General features: G+C 39.4%; 1 long non-coding RNA gene and 1 pseudogene across 25 annotated transcripts; both read left to right on the forward strand.

The window, feature by feature from the left end:
• The first annotated feature begins 130 nt into the window (after positions 1 to 130).
• LOC148872986 (uncharacterized) lies at positions 131 to 24258 on the forward strand. 25 transcript variants are annotated; one of them, XR_016108101.1, is made up of 7 exons: positions 131 to 268; positions 433 to 794; positions 953 to 1024; positions 2209 to 2415; positions 21930 to 21987; positions 22257 to 22293; positions 23892 to 24258. It is a non-coding gene; the product is annotated as an uncharacterized LOC148872986 (long non-coding RNA). The 25 variants fall into 25 exon arrangements; XR_016108099.1 differs by having other exon boundaries at positions 433 to 750; XR_016108100.1 differs by having other exon boundaries at positions 438 to 794.
• On the forward strand, positions 11929 to 13378 carry LOC148872987 (THO complex subunit 5B pseudogene; annotated as a pseudogene).
• Positions 24259 to 25727: the final 1469 nt, after the last annotated feature.

Here is a 25727-nt window from a genome sequence, read left to right on the forward strand (position 1 = left end):
AACAACTGTGCTTACTTACTCGAGTGGAGGTGCCAGCTCTGAGTTCTCTAATACACCCATCTGCATGCTGATGCGTCCTGACTTCCTATCTTTCTCCACCAAATAGCTGCAGCTCCTTCCCCTCCTCTTCCTTACTAATGGTATTACAGGTCTGGGAAAAAGAAAGGAAGAAACGAAGGGTGGGAAAAGGAAGACGGTAATAAGAGTATTCCCGTGGGGAGGTAAAAAGGAAGGATGGTGAGGCTGTCCTTCTTTAGTTCTTTAAAAGGTAATGATGTTCGTTTTTGTATTTTTCATTTATAATAATTAAAAAGAAAATAATAAATAAATTAAAAAATATAATAAAAATAGAAAGAGACGATAATCGGTCCCATCACCTCTCTTTTCGGTTCCCTTCGAGATCAAATTCATATATGAATATTTTCTGTGTAGGACAGTATCACTTGCGCAGTTTTATTCTGCGTATTTTCGTCTCTCTGCAATACACGAGGATCGACCGACGATAACGAAATGATCAATATACGTGGTCTCTCACCCACCGCCCCCCCGTTCCTCTAATGCCATACCACCATCTTCTAGGCAGGCTGCTAAAGCAGCAGCATCACCATCAATTTGTTTGCTGCTGCTGCTGCATCTGTTGACTCGAACTACAACTGTTGCTGACAGAGAACTCTGCAGCCTTGTGTTCAGTCGGGCAGTAGTATGCGTGCGTGTGGGGGCGGATTCCTTCTTTCCTTTTTACTGTTGGAGGTATGGTCAGTGTTGGACCTCTTGGTGTCGATTGAAGATCTTAGGTTTAACTCTTTCTCTCAATATGTTCAATTGGATTTTAAGAATGTAGATTCAGATCTATTTCAAACAGTTCATGTTCTTCTGCTCTATTCTGAGAATCCTTACATTTTTCATTTTTTCTATTTAATTTTTTAAGTTTGATTTTGTTAATACTGGACAGTTCACGTGGAACTAACAGGGGTGGAGTTAAAAAAATAAGCGGGAGAAACAGTGATGCAACGTGGATGTAGATGTAAGTATGTAACATTTACCAAGAGTTCTCTCTTATTTTTAACTAGCTCCTGCCTCCTGTTGCAAAATATCCTGGTTCGTTTTTCAGTTTTAAGCCATTTGGTGTAACGACAAACTAGGTATCTTCCTTACTTTTCCCTTCTCGAGATACGAAAAATATATTGTTTCTTTTACATTGGTCTGCCTATATTTTATATCTTCGGTCTGTATCGTATAGACGTCCTTCTCTTCTGGTGTGTGAGTTTAATATTGGTTTCTTGTCCTTCGGTTCTTACTACTTATTTTCCGGAGGTTTGGCATATGGCTGTAGTTCGGTTTAAGGATGCTTTTCTGGTGGAACGATTATTGTTTTTGTTTCCTACCTTTTGTTTTTCAAATTCTTTTAATTCATGGATTGCAAGGGTTCTATTTGTCAATTTTTTTTCTGTGGAGGTGCTGTAAATTTCAAGGGCTATCATAGTTCCACTTTGCTTTTCTTATAATTTCGGTTACTTCGATTGATAAATCGAAACTAGGTGCCAGCTACTTTCTTTTATAGTGGTGTATTGGAAATTTGGAACTAGGTTGCAAGATGATAACGGCTGATTTTTCAGTTGGGTTTTTGGTTTTTGAGAGATTATATTCAGTCTTTATCCCTTCATTTAGTTTGGTGCTGCCTCAATTCTGGGCCTTCTGGTTTGTTGTATAATTATTATATTTGGATTTTCATGTTCAGATACCGTTGGTTGTTGTAAACACATTAATCGATGGGTGTATTTATTTTCAATATCATTTTGGTTTTTAATGATTATTAGATTTTAGATGTGATTTTGTATATTCAAAATTATTATTATTCTTTTATGGTTTTTGACTGTAGAATTGGATGAATCCTTCAAGTCATCTTTTTGTCCTCAGTATATGGGGCTTGACTACATTTGATTCTGAATTTGATTGTGGATCCTCAATAGACGTTGCATGCTCTGATTTTATACTTTTGAAGACCTTGAACAATACTTTTGATATTTTAACATCATCTATCAGCAATTCTTCTTTATCTACTGCCATCTTGTTCTTACTTGGACTTGGGAAATTTTATGGAATTGTATATTTCCTTGTGATTTTAATGATTGAACCTGCCCAGTTCATATCCTTGTAAGCTTCTATTTTCATGTTGTCCATTCTTTTTTAACAACCCCTTTTTTACAGGTCCGCGAATAGGATCTTGTCATGGGTCGGTCCACGGGGAAAACCTCCTGTTTTCCCTTGTTCCTCCCTTTTCTTGAGGAACCTATCTTGGCGCCTTAATGGTGATTTGTTCAAGAGATCACCAACTCTCTTCTACTCTGTCTTGACTGAGAATTTCGATGCCTTTTATTGAATAATATCAGCTCCTTAAATAGGAGATTACAAGAGGTAAGAGTCCTACTTTTAGGAAGACTCCTTACTAATCTATACTACTGAATAGATAAGATAAGAACACTGAATAGATAAGACTCCCTACTAATCCCTATTACTGAAACAGATAAGATAAGAATGTTGAATAGATAAGACTCCCTACTAATCCTACTACTGAAAACAGATAATATAAGAATGCTGAATAGATAAGATAGAACTTTATCTAGCTGGAATTAGATAAGATGAGAATTGAGAACACCCAATTACTGCTGCTGCCGGCGGCGATACTTCTTCCCAATAAACGTGTCCATACTAGGAATTAGACTTGGGTGAGTGCATGGATTGGCTAACAACTCCAATAACATATGCAGAATTAGGTCCAGTAAGAGATAAGTAGATTAATTTTCCTAGTAATCTTTGAAAGATGCCAACATCATGAACAAGTTCACCTCCTTGATCATCCAAACTTATGCTGCCTTATAGTAATTCCTTCCTCAAGCTCTTTAACCTAACAATTTCTTTAACTCTTTGATTTATTACATGCTATCCCTGGTAACCACTATCATCTACATCAGGAGGATTGTTGTTGATGTTCCCTTTTCTGATAAACACTGTGTTGATTTCCTTGACTCCTTTTAAGACCAATCTTCTACACTGCAAAAGTTTCAGCACTATTAGAAACATAAGAAAGAAAAAATAGCAATAAAAAACATTCAATTCTATTACTACTTTCAACTGCATACATGATGGTTGAAGTGTAATGACTGAAAAAAATTTTAAATTAGTTAGGTTTCCACTTTTGAGAACAATATCTCTTTGTTGAGACAAGGTAGTCATTAATTTTACTTGTAAACCTATTTAGCTTGACAAAACTAAACCTTTTAATGCAGGCTAACACTTCATTCAGTAGAATATTGAAAAGGGTAAAATTTTCCCTTCATTTGTAAGCTCCAAGGAGCAATTGGCTGACGTTTTATAAGACTATAACTAAATTGCATGATGTTGACTTTGTGGTAAATTGGATTTGCATGACACATATACCCCACTTGAGGGAGAGTGTTGTAAATCTTAGTTTATTAGACATAGGGGCATTTATGTTCTTCTACACAATTCTTTTTTGGTCAATAAAGATCTGTTCTTCTACACAGTTGGTACTCTCAATAAAATAAGAAAGTGGGCATTGCCACGTATTGTATTCTCCTAACTCTTTTGGTTTCATTTCTCTTCCCCTCTCACTTGTCCATGTTTCTTTACTAAACTATGGAAAAAGATAAAGACCATTCTAGATGGTTATTTCCATGTAGTTTAACTATGGTGATTTGCAAATCCAGCTGACTAGATACACTTAAACTGGCATAATTATCTTAAAGGTCTCTACCAATATGATGAGGAATAAATAACACTTCCTACTACTTGGCACAATTTACTTAGGGAACAATAATTGATCACTTGCAGCCAACACTGAATTGCCACGTATCAAGAATAAACTTCCAAGATATTTTTCACACTCTAGAAACACTCCCTAGAATTTAAACAGGAGACATCTCTTATAAAGAAAGACTCAAAATGGGGAAAGGAAGAAGGGGAAGGGGTGGTGTTGGGACACAAACTAAAGAAATACAAGTGTACAAGAAAAGGCCACGACAGCCTTTAAAGATTGTAACTAACAGCCAACCACTAGATCAAAGATTGTAACAAACTGACAAGTGGAGAGGCTGGTACAACAGAACTGTAACAGCTGTATAACAGCAGTGTATAAATAACAACAGGCTATAATCGAATGGGATAATTGAATTGGGAATACAACCTCTCTCTCTCTCTCTCTCTCTCTCTCATTCTGGAGGCAGGCTCCCTCGAAAGAGTCCCTGAGTTAGGCAGTTCCTAACAAGTTGGTATCAGAGCCAATTCAAAGCCAAGATGCCAAGCACAAGATCATCAGCAATGGAGAACAGAGTCGATTACATGGAAGGAGAAATGTAAAGAATATCAGCCGATGTCAAATAAATCAAAGAAAGCTTTGCATCCTTGCTAGAAAGACTCGCACATGCACCACCTGTGCAAATTCAAGAAGAATGCATTGACACCAGTCATCGAAGTGGATCAAGAACTGCAAGAATCGAGTTTCCCATCTTCACGGGAGGAGATCCCACTTCTTGGCTTCTGTGAACAGAAAGATACTTCGATTACCACAACACACAAGGCCCTGATCGTGTTCCACTAGCCTCTGCACACCTGGAAGGAGAGGCGATCGTCTGGTACCAATGGTACCGGCGACGACACCCAAGGGCCACATGGGCCGACTTCACCAACGCCTTAACCATGCAATTTGGGGTCTCAGCCTTTGAGAATTATGACGAAAGCCTCACTAAGCTACGACAGACTGGCTCCGTCCAAGATTATCAGATGGCATTTGAAAGATTGGCAGTGCGCGTGTAAGGCTGGCCAGAAAACGCGCTTGTCGGCAGTTTTGTTGGAGGACTTAAGGAGGAATTGTGGCTGGAGGTAAAAGCCATGCAGCCCACCACCGTTCTTGAAGCAGCAGTAATAGCCCGATTACATGAAGACAAAATAAACCGGGCAAGAAGGATCAGCCGACCCCTAGGAGCTACGATCAGACCTGGTGTAACCAACCAAAAACTTGGAATCTTGGGTAAACTAGAGCCCAGATCAGGAGTAGGAACCACAGGCAAGGATGCCAGCTCTGGTTCAGGCCCCGGTTCAACCAAGAGGTTAACCTGGGCTGAGATGCAAGCCCGACGAGAAAAAAGGCCTTTGCTATGCATGTGGAGACAAGTTTGGGCCAGGCCGTCGCTGTAAGGTCCCGCAAGTTTTCTTCCTACAACCTGAAACTGAATATGTCGAGCAATCAACTGACATTGAGGAGCCAAGGGATGACCAAGAATGGGTACCAGGGACAAAGGAATACCCAGAAGTATCCCTACAAGCCTTGACCGGTCTTGCTTCTTCTCAAACGATGCGAGTAACCGAACTGATACAGGGGCACCATGTATCGATTCTGATAGACAGTAGCAGCACCCTCAATTTCATCACCCAAACCTTGGTTAGGCAACTAGGGGTTCCAGTCCAACCATGTGTAGCCTTTCGGGTGCACGTAGCTAATGGGAGCAACCTGGTATGCGACAGTACGTGCACAGAATTAAAGATAAGGATACAAGGACATGAGTTCGAGGTGGATCTACACCCCCTGGAAACTAGTGGAGCATATGTCGTTCTCGGAGTCCAATGGTTAAGGCAACTAGGGCCGATGATAGGTGATTGGGCCCGCCTCACCATGGATTTCCAAATGGGCAGCTCACAGGTACATATTCAAGGGCAACGATCTAAGGGCCCAGGACCTATCAGCCTCGCCTCCCTAAGGAAACAAGCAGCAGACCCAACCCACATCGTTTTAATGCAGATAGACTCCAACAGAAATGGCCCCATTCTAGCCCAAGAAAGTAGATCCGAAGAGGGCTGCACACAACTACAGCAGCTCCTTTAGAAGTTCTCAGTGATCTTCCAAGAACCTAAGGAATTACCACCAAAGCGTGCCCATGACCATCACATCCCCTTGCTGCCTGGGGCTGCACCTACAAATGTAAGGCCCTATCGTTACCCCTATTTTCAGAAACTGGAAATTGAGAGGCAAGTGTAAGAGATGCTTGATAGAAAAATCATATAACCCAGCCAAAGCCCATTTTCCTCGCCAGTATTACTTGTGAAAAAGAAGGATGGGACGTGGCGGTTTTGCATAGACTATAGGGCCCTGAACAGTATCACTGTGAAGGATCGGTTTCCGATACTAGTAATCGATGAACTACTGGATGAACTTGGCAGGGCCACCATATTCTCTAAACTAGACTTGAGATCAGGATATCATCAAATTCGGGTCCATGAAGGAGACATCCACAAGACTGCCTTTCGTACACACGAAGGGCATTATGAATTCCTGGTTGTGCCGTTTGGGCTGACCAATGCACCAACTACATTCCAAGCCCTTATGAATGACATATTTTGACCCCATTTGTGCAAATTTATACTTATATTTTTTGATGACATACTTGTATATAGCGCTACATGGGACTAACACCTAATACATCTACAAATCACCTTGGAATTGTTAAGAACTCATAAGCTCCTTGCAAAGGAGTCAAAGTGCGCATTTGGACAAACACAAGTACATTATTTGGGGCACGTGGTCGAGAACGGCAAGGTAGCTGTAGACTCGGAAAAGATCTCAAGCATGACAAATTGGCCCCGACCTCAAAATGTTAAGGAGTTACAAGGCTTCTTGGGATTAACAGGATACTACCGGCGATTCATTAGAGGGTATGGACTGATTGCTGCCCCCTTGACCAGTTTGCTTAAGAAAGATGGGTTCTGTTGGACTAAGGAGGCCCAACAGGCCTTCGAGACACTCAAGACAACTGTCTCCTCCCCACTAACGCTCGCACTTCCCGACTTCTCAAAGGACTTCATCATTGAATGTGATGCATCAAGCCAAGGAGTGGGTGCAGTCCTCATGCAAGAAGAAAGACCATTAGCATTTTTCAGCAAGGCAATGACCGCACAAAAATGGGCCCAATCAGTATATGAACACGAATTGATAGCAATTGTTCTTGCAGTTCAGAGATGGCGTCACTACCTCCTGGGAAGGAGATTCATCATATGAACTGACCACCAGAGCCTGAAATTTCTGTTGGAACAGTCCGTACTCTCCCCGGAACAGCAGCGATGGATAGCCAAATTACTTGGCTACGATTATGTCATTAAATACAAGGCCGGGCACGCTAACAAGGTGGCAGATGCATTGTCACGCCAGCCACAACTGTTCCCATTACTTCTCATGGGCCCTACATGTTCCATCATGGGACATCTAAGGGAGGAAGCTGAAAGGCACCCACAACTGTGCAAGCTGCGTGCAGAGATCCAAGAAGACCCTACTAGCCACCCAGGGTACACAGTGGAAAACAACTTGCTACTATATAAACGCCAAATGGTGATACCACAGGATTCAACCCATATTCAACAGCTTCTGGAATTGTTCCACTCATCCCCAGCAGGAGGCACTTAGGGATCCTACGCACTTACAAGAAACTAGCCACCCAACTCCATTGGAAAGGCATGAGAAGTTCGGTCCAAAAATTCATAGTCGAATGCGTCATTTGCCAGAAAAATAAGGTAGATACCCAGTCTCCAGCGGGACTGCTACAACCACTCCCAATCCCGACACAAGTATGGGCAGATATATCCATGGACTTTATAACGGGACTCCCCCTTTCCTATGGCAAGTCCGCCACTCGTAGCAGTTGATAGATTCAGCAAATACGGCCATTTTCTCCCTCTGCCCCACCCCTTCACAGCCTCCATGGTTGCTGAAATTTTTACTAAGGAGGTGGCACGACTGCATGGTACCTCCAACTCTATTGTCTCCGACCGTGACCCTATCTTTATGAATCAATTCTGGGCAAAACTTTTTCGACTACAAGGAGTTCAACTCTTAAAATCTACCAGCTACCACCCTCAAACAGATGGACAGACTGAAGTGGTCAACTGGAGTTTGGAAACCTATCTAAGGTGCTATGCAGGGGAAAGGCCCCGCCAGTAGCTCAAGTGGCTTCATTGGGTAGAATGGTGGTACAATACCACATATCACAGTGCAGCTAGAATTACTCCCTTCTAGGCTCTATATGGTCGGGACCCACCTCCCCTACTTCCCTATGAGAAGGGGTCTACAGCAGTAGCCGTAGTAGAAGACCAACTCCTCCAACGAGATAGGGTGTTACAAGATCTCAAATCCCACCTCCAGCGAGCCCAACAATGGATGGCAGACTCCTACAACAAAAGACATAGGCCTGCCCAGTACCAAGTCGGGGAGCAAGTCTTCCTTAAATTACAATCATACAAGCAGGTTTCAGTAGCAGGCCACCGGTGGAACAAACTGAGCCCGAGGTACTTCGGCCCATTTCGGATTGTGGAGCGCATCGGATCAGTGGCATACAGGCTAGACCTCCCAGCAACATCAAAATTACACTCTGTATTCCATGTATCCCTATTAAAGAAATGACCAAAAAACAGGAGCAATAACAACAACCACCCTCCCATCATTCTCGGAAGAGGGCCAAGTTCAAACTGAGCCCACTCAGATAACAGATTTTAGGAGGATACGCAAAGGGAATCACATCGAACCAGAAGCCTTGGTGGTATGGTCAGGCCTCCCAATTGAGGATGCAACTTGGGAACCTTACTTGGAGTTACAAAACAGATTCCCACATCTTGACATTGAGGGCAAGGTCGAATTTAAGGGGGGAGGGACTGTTGGGACACAAACTAAAGAAATACAAGTGTACAAGAAAAGGCCACGACAGCCTTTAAAGATTGTAACTAACAACCAACCACTAGATCAAAGATTGTAACAAACTAGACAAGTGGACTGACAAGTGGAGAGGCTGGTACAACAGAACTGTAACAGCTGTATAACAGCAGTGTATAAATAACAACAGGCTATAATCGAATGGGATTATTGAATTGGGAATACAACCTCTCTTCCTTCTCTCTCTCTCTCTCTCTCTCTCTCTCTCTCATTCTGGAGGCAGGCTCCCTCGAAAGAGTCCCTGAGTTAGGCAGTTCCTAACAGGTGGGGCCTCTAAGGCATGAAAGAAGAAAAGCTAAAAAAAGAAAAAAGAAAGTAAAGGGATGGAATAAATAGTTGAATATCAGTCCTTTACGTTGCTCTTATGTTTTGATTGGGTAAAGGCTTCAAGCTATTCGTTGCTTATCAACTGAGGCCTTCAAGTCTTCTAGAGTTCAAGGTGGCGTCTATCAATTTGTTGTTGATCAGATCATTACAAATAAGAAGAAACTAGTATATGCAAATTGTTTTCAGAAGTAGAATCTTTACAAAAAGAGAAGAAGAGAGAAAGAACAGAGAAAACAAGTATTTGGAATCAAAAGATAAAGTTGGTGGCAGCCCCTCTTAATATTTATAATAGGGTGACCACAAAAGAGGGCACGAAGACAAGTCTGCCCATGGCACTAAAAACATAAGCTTACATAAACAATACTCCTGGGTCAAAATGTCAATCATTCCCAACTTCTTATAACTTCCATTGTGTCGGGGAGTAGATACTCCTTCAGTAAGAATGTCAGCCAACTAATTCAAAGAACTAACATAAGGGATACAAATATCACCCAACTTTTACTTTTCCTTGATAAAATGGTTGTCTACTTCAATATGTTGTCCTGTCATGCAAAACTAAGTTGAGAGCAATGTTGATGGTTGCTTTATTATCGTAATATAAGGTCTTAGGACATGTCATTGAATGACCTAGTTCCTAGAGTAATTCACCCATAACAATGCAATAACTCTATTGCATGCTCGACCAATACACTAAAAGCCTTAAGACTGATGGAATGCGTCAAGCCAAGCACTTTAACACTTAGGACTATAACATGCCACCACACTTTTGTAGTCAACGTCTCGGCAACTTCACTCGGGGCATGTCTCACTCTAGTGGCAAGTAGCCCTCTTTACAACAACTCACACTCTGATGGCAGGTAGCCCTTTCCCTCTAGCAGCGATGTGATTCAAACCAATAAAATTAGCAGAATATTTTAGATTAAAGCAAAAGAAAGTAATGAAGAAGAAGGAAACAAGAAGAAGAAGAAGGAAGATTGGAGAAGAAAGGAGAAAGAAAGGAGGAGTTCAATAATCTCCTCTTTCCCCCACTAATCTTTTAATAAACTTACTTAAGTTACATAATTTACAAGGTTGCCCTTAGGTAGGCACCCACATCAGCACTATACTTAGAAAACATAAACAAGAGCTAAAGGCCTATAAAGAAAAGGCTCAATAAGAAAGCATAAGAAGAAAGAACTAATAAGAAAGACACTAATGGGCTAGGGCCCATTTGGCCCAGTCTCTCTACACTCCCTCTCAAGCTGAGCATAGATATCCATCATGCCCAGCTTGCTTATATAGTGAACCAGCTTTCCTTTAGGAACACTTTTTGTCAAAACATTAGCCAAATGTTCTCCAGAAGCAACAAATGGTAGACAAACTTGTCTTGATGCAACTTTCTCTCATATAAAATGGTAGTCAACTTCAATGTGCTTAGTTCTGTCATGTTGAACAGGATTATGTGCAATATTGATAGCAGCTTGGTTGTCACAATATAACATCATTGGCTTCTCACAGTTTATACCCAATTCATCTAAAAGCGATCTCAACCATAAAAGTTCAGAAGCTCCATGTGCCATTGCCCTATACTCCGCTTCAACTAAGGATCTTGCCACTACAGACTACTTCTTACTCCTCCATGATACAATGTTCCCTGCTACCATAGCATAGTAACCTGAAGTGGACCTCCTATCATCAATACATCCGGCCCAGTCAGCATCAGTGTATGCTTCCAACTTCATGTGTCCATGCTTAGCAAACAAGATACCTTTCCCTGGAGTCCCTTTTAGATAACACAGAACTCTCTCAGCAGCTGCTAAACGTGTATCTCTAGGAGAATGCAAAAACTGGCTAATTACACTAACTGCATAGGAAATATCTGGCCGAGTCATGCAAAGGTATAATAACTTCCCGACCAGTCTCTGGAACACTCCCTTATCAGGCAACAGTTCACCTTTAGTAGCTGGCAACTTATGATTTAGGTCTATAAGAGTAGAAGCAGGTCGAGCCCCTAGTTTGCCAGTCTCTACAAGGAGATCAAGAACATACTTTGTTATGGACGCATTCCTCGGGAAGACGTACCGTCGCCACTGGCAACAATAGGCACCTGACCCACCGCCAGTAGCAGCAGTGATTCAATGATTCTCATCCTACCCAGTTCGGCAACAACAACCTTATCTAGATTAGATTAGATCATCTTGCTTGTCCTTATCTTATTCTATTGCTCTTATCTTATCTTGTTAGTAGCTTATCAGATTAGGATTAGCTTATCTTATCCTTAGTAAGATAAGATATTGTTGATTAGATTATCTTATCTTATCAGATTAGGATTAATTTATCTTATCGTATCAGTTTAGGATTAACTTATCTTATCTTATCAAGATAGAGTTGGAAGTCTCCCTATTCAGCAAGGAGACTCCCTAGGACTAGGACTCTTGTAATCTCCTATTTAAGCAGACACCATTATTGAATGAGATATCAAATTTCCAATCAAGAAAGAGAGTAAAAGGAGAGTTCGGTGATCTCTTGGACAAATCACCCTCTAAGACGCCAAGATAGGTTCAGCTAGGAAGGGGAGGAACAAGGGAAAACAAGAGCTTTTCCCCGTGGACCGACCCGTGACGAGATCCTATTCCCGGGCCCATAACAACTTGGTATCAGAGCCAACCGTCATGGGAGATCTGGAACAGCTATTATCCAGGGTCCACGAACTGGAGCATAGGCTCGTGGAAACCAGCGTGAAGGTTCATGAGGTCAAAGACGATGTTCGGGAGCTGCGACGCTTGCTGGAATTGTATTTCTCTAACAAGGAGAGGAATCCAGAAGGGGCTGTAACCACAAACAGCTGCTGACCAGACTTGACGGAGTCGTCCGACGAACAGCAGGTCGTCGCCCTGATAGCCGCAATCATCCCCAAGTACAGCAGGCTGGAATCCCCGTCGTACAATGGCAACGGAGACCCCTTAGGCTGGCTATATCACTGCAAGCAGTTTTTTTGGAATCAACGGACAGATGATCAGGATAAGGTAAATCGTTCTATATTGCTAGAAGAGGATCGTGTTAAAGCAGAAACAGAAAGTGCTAAGGCACCAGTAGATTTCACTACATTGCAGCTCCACAATTTGATGTATGAGAAAATTCATTTGGTGAAAGCCATAAAGGTGCGCAAAGATTTCAAGTCAAAGTATCCGGATATTGAACTTGTGCCTGAGGAGGAGTTTTTTAGTTCAGCCCCTCAAGATACTAAAGGATCTGTACTATCAAAAGACAGTGCACATGACCTGATGCTAAGGCGGCTTAATTTTGAGCTTTTCCGGTGAAAAGAACTCTGCAAACTTCTTGAGAAACTGGAGCAACACAAGAAAAGCCTTATGGAGACCATTGCACACCGAAAGAAGTTCCTTTCAAGTCTCCTGAAATCTCTGAAGAAAGCATCCTTGCTTGTCCAACACCAACTAGGGGTTCTGCATACAAAGAAATTAAAGCAGCATAATTTAGCAGAATTACTGCCACCTCCACTCTATGTGATTTACTCACAATTGCTGGCTCAGAAGGAGGCATTTGAGAAGAGTATTGAATTGGAAATTATAGGAAGCATGAAGGATGCTCAAGCCTTTGCCCACCAGCAAGCAATTAAGGACAATAGTGTTTCTACAAATATAGAAATAAATAAGTTGGAGGATGATGCGCCTGATGAGGAAGAGGAGGGTCAAAGAAGGAGAAAGCGGCCAAAGAAGGTTACTGGAAAAGAGAACCTTGACCAATAAGGAATCTGTCGATCTCATCCTCTTAAAATCATCCTTCATATACATGATGATGAGGTTTCAAATCTCAAGCCTGCAAAACCGGTTACTCTGAGGTTTGAATACTTATTGAAGTTGAATGTTGTATGTGTTGGGATTGATGGCTCTCAAGAAGGACCTTAGAACAACATCTTATGCAACTTGTTTCCTAATGATACTGGTACTGAGCTTCCCCATCAGTCAGCCAAGCTTTTTGTTGGTGCTGCTGTTGAAGTCTTGGTAGAATGGTGTAATTTACCATCAGCTGAAGCCACATGTCTCCCATTGGTAGAGTTCCACGCCACATATCCAGAGTTCGAGCTTGAGGACAAGCTCGTAGTCCAGGAGGGGAGTAATGTTATGGACTCATTCCTCGGGAAGACGTACCGTCGCCACTAACAGCAACAGGCACCTGACCCACTGCTAGCAGCAGTAGTGATTCAATGATTCTCATCCTACCCAGTTCGGCAACAACAACCTTATCTAGATTAGATTAGATCATCTTGCTTGTCCTTATCTTATTGTTCTTATCTTATTGTTCTTATCTTATTCTATTGCTCTTATCTTATCTTGTTAGTAGCTTATCAGATTAGGATTAGCTTATCTTATCCTTAGTAAGATAAGATATTGTTGATTAGATTATCTTATCTTATCAGATTAGGATTAACTTATCTTATCAAGATAGAGTTGGAAGTCTCCCTATTCAGCAAGGAGACTCCTTAGATTAGGACTCTTGTAATCTCCTATTTAAGGAGACACCATTATTGAATGAGATATCAAATTTCCAGTCAAGAAAGAGAGTAAAAGGAGAGTTCGGTGATCTCTTGGACAAATCACCCTCTAGGACGCCAAGATAGGTTCAGCTAGGAAGGGGAGGAACAAGGGAAAACAGGAGCTTTTCCCCGTGGACTGACCCGTGACGAGATCCTATTCCCGGGCCCATAACATACTTCCACTGAGAAATGAAGATAATATCCTTAGATCTGGCAACTTCAATTCCCAAGAAATATCTGATTCTTTCAAGTCTTTAATTTCAAACTCAGTGTTAAGAAAACTCTTGAGATGAACAACTTCCTGAGTATCATTACCAGTAACCACAATATCATCAACATAGACACTCAGAAGGGTCACTAAGGAATCTCTCCTCTTAACAAACAAAGTATGTTCCGACTGAGTCTGTGTGTACCCAAAAGCAACAAGAGCAGCCCGAAATCTGCCAAACTAGGCTCTAGGAGATTGCTTGAGGCCATAAAGAGACTTCTTCAGTTTATAGACCTTTCCTTGCATTTCCTTCCCATACACTTCTGGAGGTAAAGACATATAGACCTCTTCATGTAGGTCCCCATTCAAAAAAGCATTCTTTACATCAAGTTGATGAAGAGGCCAATCAAAAGTAGTAGCTTAAGTTAGCAAAACTTTAATTGAAGTCATTTTGGCTACTGGGGCAAAAGTTTCTAAGTAGTCAATAGTACCATCAGAGTGATACTTAATACTGAACACCCACTTACAACCAACTGGTTCCTTTCCCTCAGGCAAATCCACAACTTCCCAGGTATTGTTCTTATGCAAAGCATTTGGCTCAGTCATCATAGCATCCCTTCATTCCAATTTGGACAAGGCATTTGGGACAGATTTGGGAGTCACATGTGTGGAAACAGAGGCAAGGAAGGAGTAGTAGGAAGGGAAAGAAGGTTGTAGGATAGTTGTTTGGAAATGCAATGAGCTGTACATTTCTGTTTGCCTTTGCGAAGGGAAATAGGGAGATCAAGGTTAGGGAGGGTATCCGAAGTGGTAGAAGAGGGCTGACCTGTTACCTCAATAATGATGGGAGGAGCATGAGACACATTTGAAGGCATGAAAACAACTTGCATGTCTCTGAGTCTTTGTCTCTAGTACCACCTCTAGATAATAGGATGGGAAGGAAAAGTAGGGGGATGAGTAGGAGGATGAGGGGGAGCAGGGATAGATGACTCGACTATAGGAGACTCTATAAAAGATTCAATGGGAATTGGAAGAGGAACATATGGTGACAAGGCAAACAACTCCTTTGAATGCTCCCCCTCAAGAGAAGTACCAAAGAAAGGAACAAACTCTGCAAATGTGACATCTCTAGAAACAAAGCAAGTGCCATGAATCGGATCAAAACAACAATACCCCTTCTATGTGGAGGCATATCCCAAAAAGACACATTTGTGTGCTTTAGGCTCAAACTTATGTCTTTGATGACTGTGAACATGAACATAGCAAGTACACCCAAACACCCTGAGAGGAAGAGAGAAGAGATCATCATTTGGGAAAAGTAAGCTAAAGGGAGTTTTAAACCCCAAAACTCGAGAAGGCATTCAATTTATCAAGTATGTAGATGTAAGGACAGCATCACCCCAAAACTGAACAAGAACATGGGAAACAAAAAGGAGGCTCCTCGCAACCTCAACCACATGTTTGTTCTTCCTTTCCGCCACTCATTTTGTTGAGGAGTGTAGGAACTGGAACTTTGATGAATAACTCCAAAGGTATCAAAGTAGGAGGAAAGACTCTTCTCAAAATATTCCTTTGCATTATCAGATCGGAATATTTTGATCTGAGTGTTAAACTAGGTAAGTATAAGTTCATGAAATTTTTGTACAATATTTGGTACTTCATCCTGAGATTTTATAAGGTAGATCCAAGTGTAACAAGAGAAATCACCAATGAAAAGAATGAAATATTTGTAACCCCCCATAGCAAGTAAATAATATGGACCCCACACATTAGAGTGCACAATATGGAAATGAGAAACAAATCTTTTATTACTCACTGAAAAAGATCACTGAAAAATATTGTCTACAATGTTTTGCAAGTTCACATGAATCACAATAAAGACTCGATAGGGATATTCCCTTAAATATTTCTGGAAACAAATGAACAAAGCTGAAAAAGACAAATGATCAAATCTGAAATGACATATCATGACTCTATTAACCGACTCTGATAAAACAGACTCCAAAGCTACTCCACTAAGTAATCCAGGACTTTGATCAGAGACATCTAGCAAGAATATCCCATTCACCTTATGGCCACTCCCAATCATCCTATAAAACTTCAAGTCCTAAAAAACACAATAGGTAGGAAAGAAGGTTATGCTCCAGCTCATTGATTTTGTTAAACTACCAACAGATAAAAGGTTAGTGCTAAGTTTGGGAACATGAAGGACAGAGGATAATACAAGTGAGTTAGAGGCTTTAATATTCCCCTTGCTAGAGATGGGAGCAAAGACCCATCGACAGGAGAAATCTTCTCTCTACCCAAGAGGAACTGGTATGAACAAAAAAGGTTGGGTATGCTAGTCATATGGTCTGATGCACTAGAATCTATGATCCAAGGAATTCTACGATTACCTGAGGCTGTAGCATGATTTGCAGAAGCACGAATACCTGGATGGACAAAAGCGGATGTAGAGGGGGTGCCTAAGGAGGAAAATGCAACAATAGACTCCAAGTGGTTTATCAACTTCCCATATCTCTCAAATTCTGCCTTTACTGCTGCCAGTTGTTCCACAACAGATTTTTCTTCACATTCAGATACTATAGCAACATTTGCATTCTTGGGCTTTCCTGACTGACCACCCTTCTTAAAGTTGTTGTTTCAAAACCTCTCAAGAAGAAGATCTGGGTGAAGCTTCCAACAAGAATCCTTAGTATGTTTTGGCTTCTTGCAGTATTCACATATCACCTCTTTTTTTTTTCATTTAGCCCCTATGGTTTTATTCCAGCATGTGCAAAATGTTTTGGAGGAGGTAGGGTTTGTAGTTGTACCTGTTGCCTGCTCTCTTCATTGCTCACCAAAGAGTAGGCCTGAGCAAGTGACACTTCATCCTTGGCCAAGATATTCTGCCTTGTAATATCAAATTCAGGATTGAGTCCTGTAAGGAACCCAAACACCCTGTTTCTTTCAACAAATTTCTTGGAAGTTTCTGCATCTTTGGTGCTTTCCCATACAAATGCTTCCATAACATCTATCTCCTGCCATAGTGATTGTGACTTCAACATCGAATAGTAGACAACCACATTATTCTCCCCTTGTTTTAAAATTTTCACATCATTCCTCAGTTTGTAGGCCCTTGCAACATTTAATTTCTGAGAGTATGTCTTTGTCACACTATCCCAAATCTCCTTAGTTGAAGTCATCTATAGATAGTGTTGACTTATGTGGGGCTGCATAGAATTTACCAACCACCCAATAACTGTGTAGTTATCCTGCATCCATTTCTCATATGTAGGATCAGTCCCATCCGTCATCACCCTCGTTAGGAACCCTAGTTTACCTCTACTACAGACATGGATCTTAATAGTTTGTGCCCAAGCAAGGTAATTTGTTCTGTCAAGTTTAAGTGAAGTCACTCCTATCAAAATGGAATCTACGGGACCAACCCCTGGCATCGGGATTTACTTAGCCTCACTTCCAGATTGCTCTATCAATCAAACGAAAATAAAAAAACAATGTTTTCAACCTTTATAAACCTAACTAAGGCCAGTCAAGCACTCAAAAGTCCCAAAACTAGGGTTTCACTATACCTGGCCTTTGAGGAGAAAGAGAGAAGAGGTAGCTGCTAAAACCAGAGCTATCCAAACCACTTCCAACAGTAGCTGCCCACTTTTGGAGATAAAAAGGAACCCTCCAAGCCTCGAGCGCCACATCCAAACAGCCTCTTCAACTCGTAACTGGAAATTCTCTAGTCGGCTAGGGTTTTGGGAAAAAATCTGCACCCACTTTCTTGGCAATCTTTGGTTAGATTCTGACTCTCCAAACCCTCTACCAACTAGGCAAACAAGATCTCTGAATAATCAGCAATTTATCTCTCCATACACCTTTTGATTAGAAGAAAAGTGTATGGGAAAAAAAAGAAAAAAAGGGAAAAACGGAAGGGAGACCCGCTCTGATACCAAGATGTGATTCAAACCAATAAAATTAGCAGAATATTTTAGATTAAAGCAAAAGAAAGTAAGGAAGAAGAAGGAGACAGCAAGAAGAAGAAGATTGGAGAAGAAAGGACAAAGAAAGGAGGAGTTCGATAATCTCCTCTTTCCCCCACTAATCTTTTAGTAAACTTACTTAAGTTACATAATTTACAAGATTGTCTTTAAGTAGGCATCCACATCAGCACTATACTTAGTAAACATAAACAAGAGCTAAAGGCCTATAAAGAAAAGGCCCAATAAGAAAACATAACAAGAAAGAACCAATAAAAAAGACACTAATGGTGGTAGCCCTTTCCGTGGTAGCTTTCACTTGGCTCTAGGTATCCCTTCTCCAAGGTAACCCTCTTTGTGATTCAAACATGAAACATGGTGGTAGGCTCTAATAACAAATGTTTTGTGCTTTGACCAATACGCCAAAAGCCTTAAGACTGATGGAACACATCAAGCCAAGCACTTTAACATTTAGGACTGTTAACGACTCCATGTGCAATAGATTGGTACTTAGTATCAGCGCTTGACCAGGCTTCCAACAAAAGTACAATACTTAGAGGTTGATCTTCTATCACATATAGAGTTGATCCAATCTGCATCTGTATAAGCTTCAATCTTCAAGTATTCAAATACTTTAGAACCCTATCTAGAGTCTCAACATGTGCCCCTCGTTGGGTGCTTCTTCAAATACTTTAGAACCCTTTTTTTCTACCTCAACATGTGCAGTTTTTGGAGTATGCACATGTTGATTAAGAACACCTCATAGATAAATAAAACAGGCACCAATAAGTCTTAGTCACCATCTCATTTCAGTAACTATCTCCCTTCACCATAAACCAAATTGTGATTGAGCTCAATGGGACTGTCAGCTGGTTTACACCCAAGCTTGCCTTCTTCTTGTAGGATTTCTAGGATATATTTCCTTTGGAAAATGAAAATTCCTTTCTTTGAGTGAGCAACTTCAATCCCAAGGAAGTACTCTAGAGGACCCTGATCTTCTAAATCAAACTAAGAAGCAAGAAACCACTTCAGCCTCTGAATCATTGCCTCCTAGTCACTGGTAATGACAATATCATCTAAGGTGATTTTCTAGGTTTATTGGTGACATATAATTGCGCTTCAGGAGTTAGAGAGAAGAAACTATGGTTGTCAATTCCAATTAGAGAGTATTGTGAAATTTAACAAGGATTTTACCTGCTGAAATAAGTAGTTGAATCAGTTAATTCTCATGTTCACTTTGAATGCTTTATAGTTTATTATTTGTTGTTTGCTTGTTCTATTTACAAATTGATTGGAATAGATTTATGGTAGTAACTGAACAGGAAATTTCATCCATAATTTTTAATCCACTATGAGTTATATTTTGGAGTGCTTTGAGAGTGCTGATGGAGAGCCCGATTCCACTGGGGATCCTCCTGATAAACCTTTTTTTTTTTTGCTTCGGTTTTATCTTCTTCTTCATCTTCGATTCCTTTCCTTTTGGTGGAGATATAATTTTGAGTGCTTTGAGAATGAAAGAGAGTTTTTGTGAGTTTGGCTTTGAGTGACCATTATGATCAAGGGTTTTATTTAGAATGTTGAAATGGATGCCTGGGATGGAACTTAGTTGGGAGCCATTCAATGATTTAAAAGGCACATTTAGGTGCACAAGCAAGGTACATTTCATGCAGTGTGCCATGCCTACACTGAGGCACAACCCATTTAAAAAGGCAATGGCTGGTGTGCATAGGCATGTGTTGGTGCGCCTTGTGCCTCAACCTAACCATAGTTAAGTTTTACACTTTTTGTGACTCTTATTCATAAAGATAAAAATCCTGAACTTTTTTTTTTTTTTACTTAAGACCAATTAGTCTTTGGAAATTACTGTTATAATTTTTTTTGAGTAAAGGTAAGGTAATTTCGTTAAAGATGAGATAATAGTACAAGAGGATCCCCCCAAAAAGACTTTGGGGAAAGCTCAAACAGGTCATACAACATTACAAATTCCACAGATTATCAAAGGACAATCTAGCCCCCAGATGAGAGACCCAAAACCCCTTTACAGCTGAGATCCAAGAAAGCAATTTTCCAAATGTAAATGCAATCATATCTTCTGGTTCTATGGACAGATTTTGAAAAGTTTTTTATTTCTTTCTGCCCCAGTAGTGCTGATTACAGCCGCTGGAATGGACCTCCACAGACATTTTGCTAGCTTTGACAGACCTTGCAGCTCCCAACATCTCAGCAGCTCCTTTACAGACCTAGGCATGACCCAGTCAAGATCCAGGGCAGAAAAGTAGTTATTCCAGATCTTAACCGAGATAGGACAGTGAAGAAAAAGGTGATTACTATCCTCCAAATCTTGGCCGCAAAGCACACATAGCAAATCTTGAAGCTGAAGCCCTCTTTTTGAGAGATGGACCTTGGTTAAGCACCTTTCTAGAGTTGAAGCCCAAACCGAAGCATTAATCTTTGAAGGAGAGATCAGGTTCCAGATTATAGAAGCAGACATGTCTTCCAGGGTGTTATCAGATAAGTAATGGGCAAAGGATTTGACTGAGAACTGGCCACCTGAACTCCAGTTCCAAGTCCAGCTATCCTCAGATTGCATGTTCAGCTGATGAAGGGCTAGCAGCTCAAGTAGCTCCGAAAACTTCTCAATCTCCCAGTCCTGAAAATTTCTTCTAGACATAGGACACCATACCACTGAGTTGTCAATCAATTCATAGCATTCAGATATAGTTGCTTCTTGAGACTCAGCTATAAGGAATAGCTGCGGGAACAGAATTGAGAGAGTAGAGCTGCCACTTCAAGGGTCGTTCCAAAAAGCTAGCCTATCACCTTTTCCCAGCTTAGGACTCAGTCCTTTGCTGAAAATAGGAAAGATTTCCATAATTTTCTTCCAAACTGAGCAACCCAAAGACATGAAAGAAGAGGTGGTAACCCAATTTCCTCTATCTGTATTATATTTGGCTGCAACTAACTTCCTCCACCAATTGTCCCTTTCCATACCAAATCTCCAAATCCATTTCCCTAAAAGAGCAGTATTGAAGTGTCTAATTCCTACCAAATCTCCAAATACATTTCCTTTCCTTCAACTTCATCAATCCCCAAACCTGGATTCATTTCTATAATCAAGTTGAGGTAGACTGAGAGAAACAATACACCTAATACCCAATGAAAAGGCATAAAATGATTGTGCACCTGCATGTGATAGTAGCTGAAAATTATGAATGTAGTTCAGTTCAACATGCAATCTAACCAACTAGAAATATATAAACTGATTCATCTCTACAAGAAAAGGAATAAAATAAAACGAGTTACATGCCTGGAGAAGAAAGAAAAAAAGAAGCCTATGCTTCCTAGATCCCTGGATTTGTGTTAATTTGCAAAGTCAGAATATTACCATCAAAGATCCAGATCTGCATTTCTCATCCTATGCATACCTCTCAGCACTATTTATGAAATGTAAAGAATGCACTTTTCATCCCTTAACTAGGCAGCCTTACTAGTTCCCATTTGGCAAAGTTTTAGAACATGAACAGAAGGTAATAATGTAACCTTTGATATTTTTATCAATAGATATCTAGCAAAATCTTTGATTCTAAAAGCCAATTACATCAGTCGCCAACAAGAACAACTGGACATACTATATGATCTATATGATATCAATTTTAATTCTATGATATCTAGGATCTATTCACATAATGTTACTGAAGAATCAAACTCTCTATTTGATCAGGGATAACAACTATATTCTTGAGCATGCAAGAGATGTTCGGGCTGCCTTTATAAGTCTCAATTTTTTCTCAGCGGCATGTTTTGGGCCAAAGATCTTTTCCAATTTCTACTAGTCTTGTTTTTTCTGATAAAGAATTTGCTGGCAGTTCAAATCATTTATCCTAGAACCTTCATATACCTATATCTATATGTGTTTGTGTGTGTATGCAATTGATAGGTTAAGCCCTACGAAAGGTGACTTCATAAATGAAAAACGAAGTCCCAATAAATTTTGATTCTCATCAAAGATAATGCAATTGATGTGATGGCTATAATTACTCGTCTGGTCAAAACTTTAGCCCATGAGATCCATAATGAATATTAGTTACTTCACTGAATTCATACTTCTCTCATTCTCTGCAGGTATTTCCTATTTCGGTGAGTTAGTCACAGTCAAGCAGAACAGTCCATATATAATTTGGTGAGTCGGTCCTTGAATTTGTTTCCAATTTCTGTCATAAGTAATCTGAAATTTTGCAGTGATGGTGACATTCGTCCCCTAAAACTGACACTGGCCAGTATTAACTCTTTTAATGTATTTCATGAGTTTACCAAGCTATGCCTTAGTTGTCTTTGGTTCTCACGTATAAGATCAACAGTAAAAATCTCTAGAAAACAACTAAGCTATTGTGTTTACTGTCATTTAATGCTAACTACTTTGTTTACTCCTATTCTATCTCTTTTTTGTAGGAGTTGGTTAGTGAGTTTCAGAACACAAATAATGAAGGTATGCAGCATTGAGATTTACAATCTTTTACTCTTCTATTTTTTTTTCTGTTTTTCTTATCTTTATTGAATGTCTCAAAGAAGCAGATTTCACATAAGATGAGTAAAACTTTTAAACACTTTCCAACTCACACATAGATGAAACAACTTCAGAGATAAGAAAAACTTGTATAAAATCGTCCACAAATAGTCTTTTATTTTGTTGATATATTACAAGTTTGACATGAATTTATGAAGACAATTTGACTTCTAAATCAAGACCTACGAAAAAAATTGAATTACCAGATGCTTAAAAATTGAAGAAACCCTTAAAAATAGGGATCTGACTAAACTTAAGTACAACTTGGGTGGGCTCAGGTTGATAATTTGGTAAAATTAGAGTGGGCCTGACCTAAAAGCCCTAACTTGCAACAGTGTAAAAGTTTCAATTTGGGTACCTTTCTTGCACCCCCTAATTGGATTGGCTGAACTAAAACCAACAGAAACTAGGCAGGTCAGTCTACCGGGTAGGACTGTTAGTATTGTACTTGGTGGATTGATGTTTGTTCGTTTTTTGATTTAGGGATCTTTCTTTTAGAAAGTCAAAGGAGAGAATAGTTGCTCATTTGGCAAACTTTGCTTATGATCCTTATAACTATACCTCATTGAAAGTTTTCTTAGAATATAGCATCTTTGATAGTTACATCACTGTTCTGTCAAAGGTGTGATTATAGGCTTAATTTCCCATTTTTCATTTTTGGTGCTAACTAGACTTGGAAGGATTCTTGCTTGTGGTTATCTTTGTTGTTCTCAAAGTCATACTTATTGGTTATCTTTGTTAAATGTGGTTCCATTTAGTTTCATTTCAGAAATTGTAGGAGACATCCAGCTTTATACAAACTTTGGTGGTTAAACATAACCATGTCAAGCTACTACATCTCCAAACTGAAATATAAAATGGACTTATCCCAGACAAATCATAAGATGATAATCTTTTCTTTACCAAAGAAGAGTTGCTCTGCATATGAGAAGAAATTACTTATTCACATTCACAGAAAGAAGGGGGTTTGATCTGGTTTAAGATCAGCCAAAGGCAAAATTTTGTTGTTATTTTTCATGACTGGTATTGTGAAGTTGAAACCTTTTAAGTTAAAGAGTTATCAAAAAGGCTTATTCTGGAAATGTGACATGGGTTTTTAAATCTTTCCTATGACAAAAGGGTGTTAGGCCCCCAAGCAGCTTCCCAATTGGGATATTCCTGGCTTATTTAGATTTACTGTAAAGCACCTGAGTGGGAGCCCTTTCCCCTAGTTATGCAATAAGTCATGAAGAAAATCAATTACTGTCAAGGTTTTTAAGACCCCTCCTACTCCATCACAAAGAATGAGAAAATAATATGGAGATAGATGAATAACAAAAAGATATGACTAGTACAGTTCAGGTTTTTGGCTGGTGTGACTAACAATTAATACTGTGGAGCTAATTACCCCTTATTTTTTATGGATTAAGAACCTTCTTTGTTTGAGTTCTTTAGCTTAAGTTTTTTCATATATGCTTTGATCTTTTGATTGGTGGGGTAATGGGCCTAATGGCTATTTATTTCTTTTTTGCTTGGTGCAGATAAGATTCATTGGTAATACAGATCTGTCTGGAATTGGCCACCATATTGCACAACTTGGATCTAAGTTGGCTTCAATATTCGTTATAGACTTATAGTGATCTCCAAAGTTAGCTGCTTAGGTTTTGAGAACCTCTGCTCTCTCTCTCTCTCTCTCTCTCTCTCTCTTATATATATAGAACAGTCTCGAAGCTGTCATATTTAACTTTTTTCCTGCCATTTCTACATCATTCAAGCTTCCTATAATAGTATCCCCAGTCTTCCTACACATATTGGAATGTGGGTGGGCACATATACAAAAGATTGCCATCTCTCATAATCTTGAATTAGTCTCCAATAAAACTTGTGTGAAATCATTTGATGATGAAAGCATCTCTCCATAGTTTTTATTTCATCAATCAATACTATGATCAAAAACAAGATACACAATGGAACCTCCTCCTACACATGCTTAGTCAATTAATCCACAATTATGACAAACAAATATGGGTCGAAGGCTGACCCTTGATGAATTCTAATTGCAACTGGTATTTTTGACGTCTGTTAAAGATTTTTCATAATTGTTAATGCACAAATTAATCATAATGCAAATCAAAAGGAATGAAGAGAATTATTAAATGCTTACTTCTAATGATTGTTATGGTCAAATTAAAAAATATCTTTGAAAGAAGGCTGCATAAGAGTTCTTTGATTAAAGTTCCTTGCCTGTCCATTGGTTACTGATCCTATTGATCATTTTATAACTCCTTCCAAAAAGCAGTAGCTAGAAAAAGGGATGGAGAAGGAGGCTGCAAACCATAGGCCAGTTGCAAGATGGAGAAGGGACCTGGCTTTCGAGGCAAAGAAGTTCGTTTTTGAGGAGTGTAGAAACAAGGCCAGGTCTGCCTGAAGATCAGGGAGGAGAAAAAAAAAACCACCATTTTTCTCTTCAGGGACGCAGTGATCTGGGTGAAAGGCTTTTATGGAGGGAGCATTGCATGGAAAAAAAGAGAACGGATAGAAGGGCCATTTGAAGATTGAGAGGAAGATGTTTATAGCTGAACTAAGAAATAATAAAAAGGGTTGGTTTATAATGGTGACATAATGCTTCAGAGAAGACGAGGAAGATGGTATGCATTCCAGAAGGGTTTAAAAAGTCAGGATGGAGGCTTTTTGTGGAGAAGTTGCAGGAGTAATTAAATGATTACTTATTTAAGTAAATTCAATTGTTGAAATTTACTAAACTTATTAATCATTGAACATATAAATCACATAATTTTCCAGTGAAAAAATATTTAAACATTAGTAATAATTAATGGAAAATTACTAATTAAAAAGGGTGAAAATGCAAAAATACTGAAAATTATTTTTAAAAAACTGTAATTTGTTGAAATTTTACTTAAAATGTTGAAAAGTATTGAAAATATTGAAATGCCGAAAATACAAAATATTTATAAAAAAATAATTGTATTAGAAAATACTGAAAAGGCAAAAAAAAGCAATTTTATATTAAAAAATACTAAGAATGCAAAACAATTTTAAAAAGAATTGAAAATTGTTAAATAATATTGAAAGGCATGAAGAAGTAAATTGATTTTTGCTAAAATTAATTTTCCAATGTCTAACAATCAATATATCCTTCTGGTTTGTTTTACCAAAAAAAAATGTAACACTAGCAAATAATATGGAAAAAATGACTATTTTATTATGTAATTATCAATAATTTATGATTTTTTAAAAATAGTTAATATGATTAGTCCAAAATAATTAATTATTTTTGTAGTAAATTTCAAAAATAAAAAACAATTATTTTAAACAACATTGAATTCCATATAATAGTTGTTAGTCTTTGTTCTTTT

The sequence above is a fragment of the Nelumbo lutea genome, chromosome 2 (genome assembly GCF_056320005.1).
Source record: "Nelumbo lutea isolate HS-2025 chromosome 2, American lotus-T2T, whole genome shotgun sequence".
In the NCBI taxonomy this organism is placed as follows: Eukaryota; Viridiplantae; Streptophyta; class Magnoliopsida; order Proteales; family Nelumbonaceae; genus Nelumbo; species Nelumbo lutea.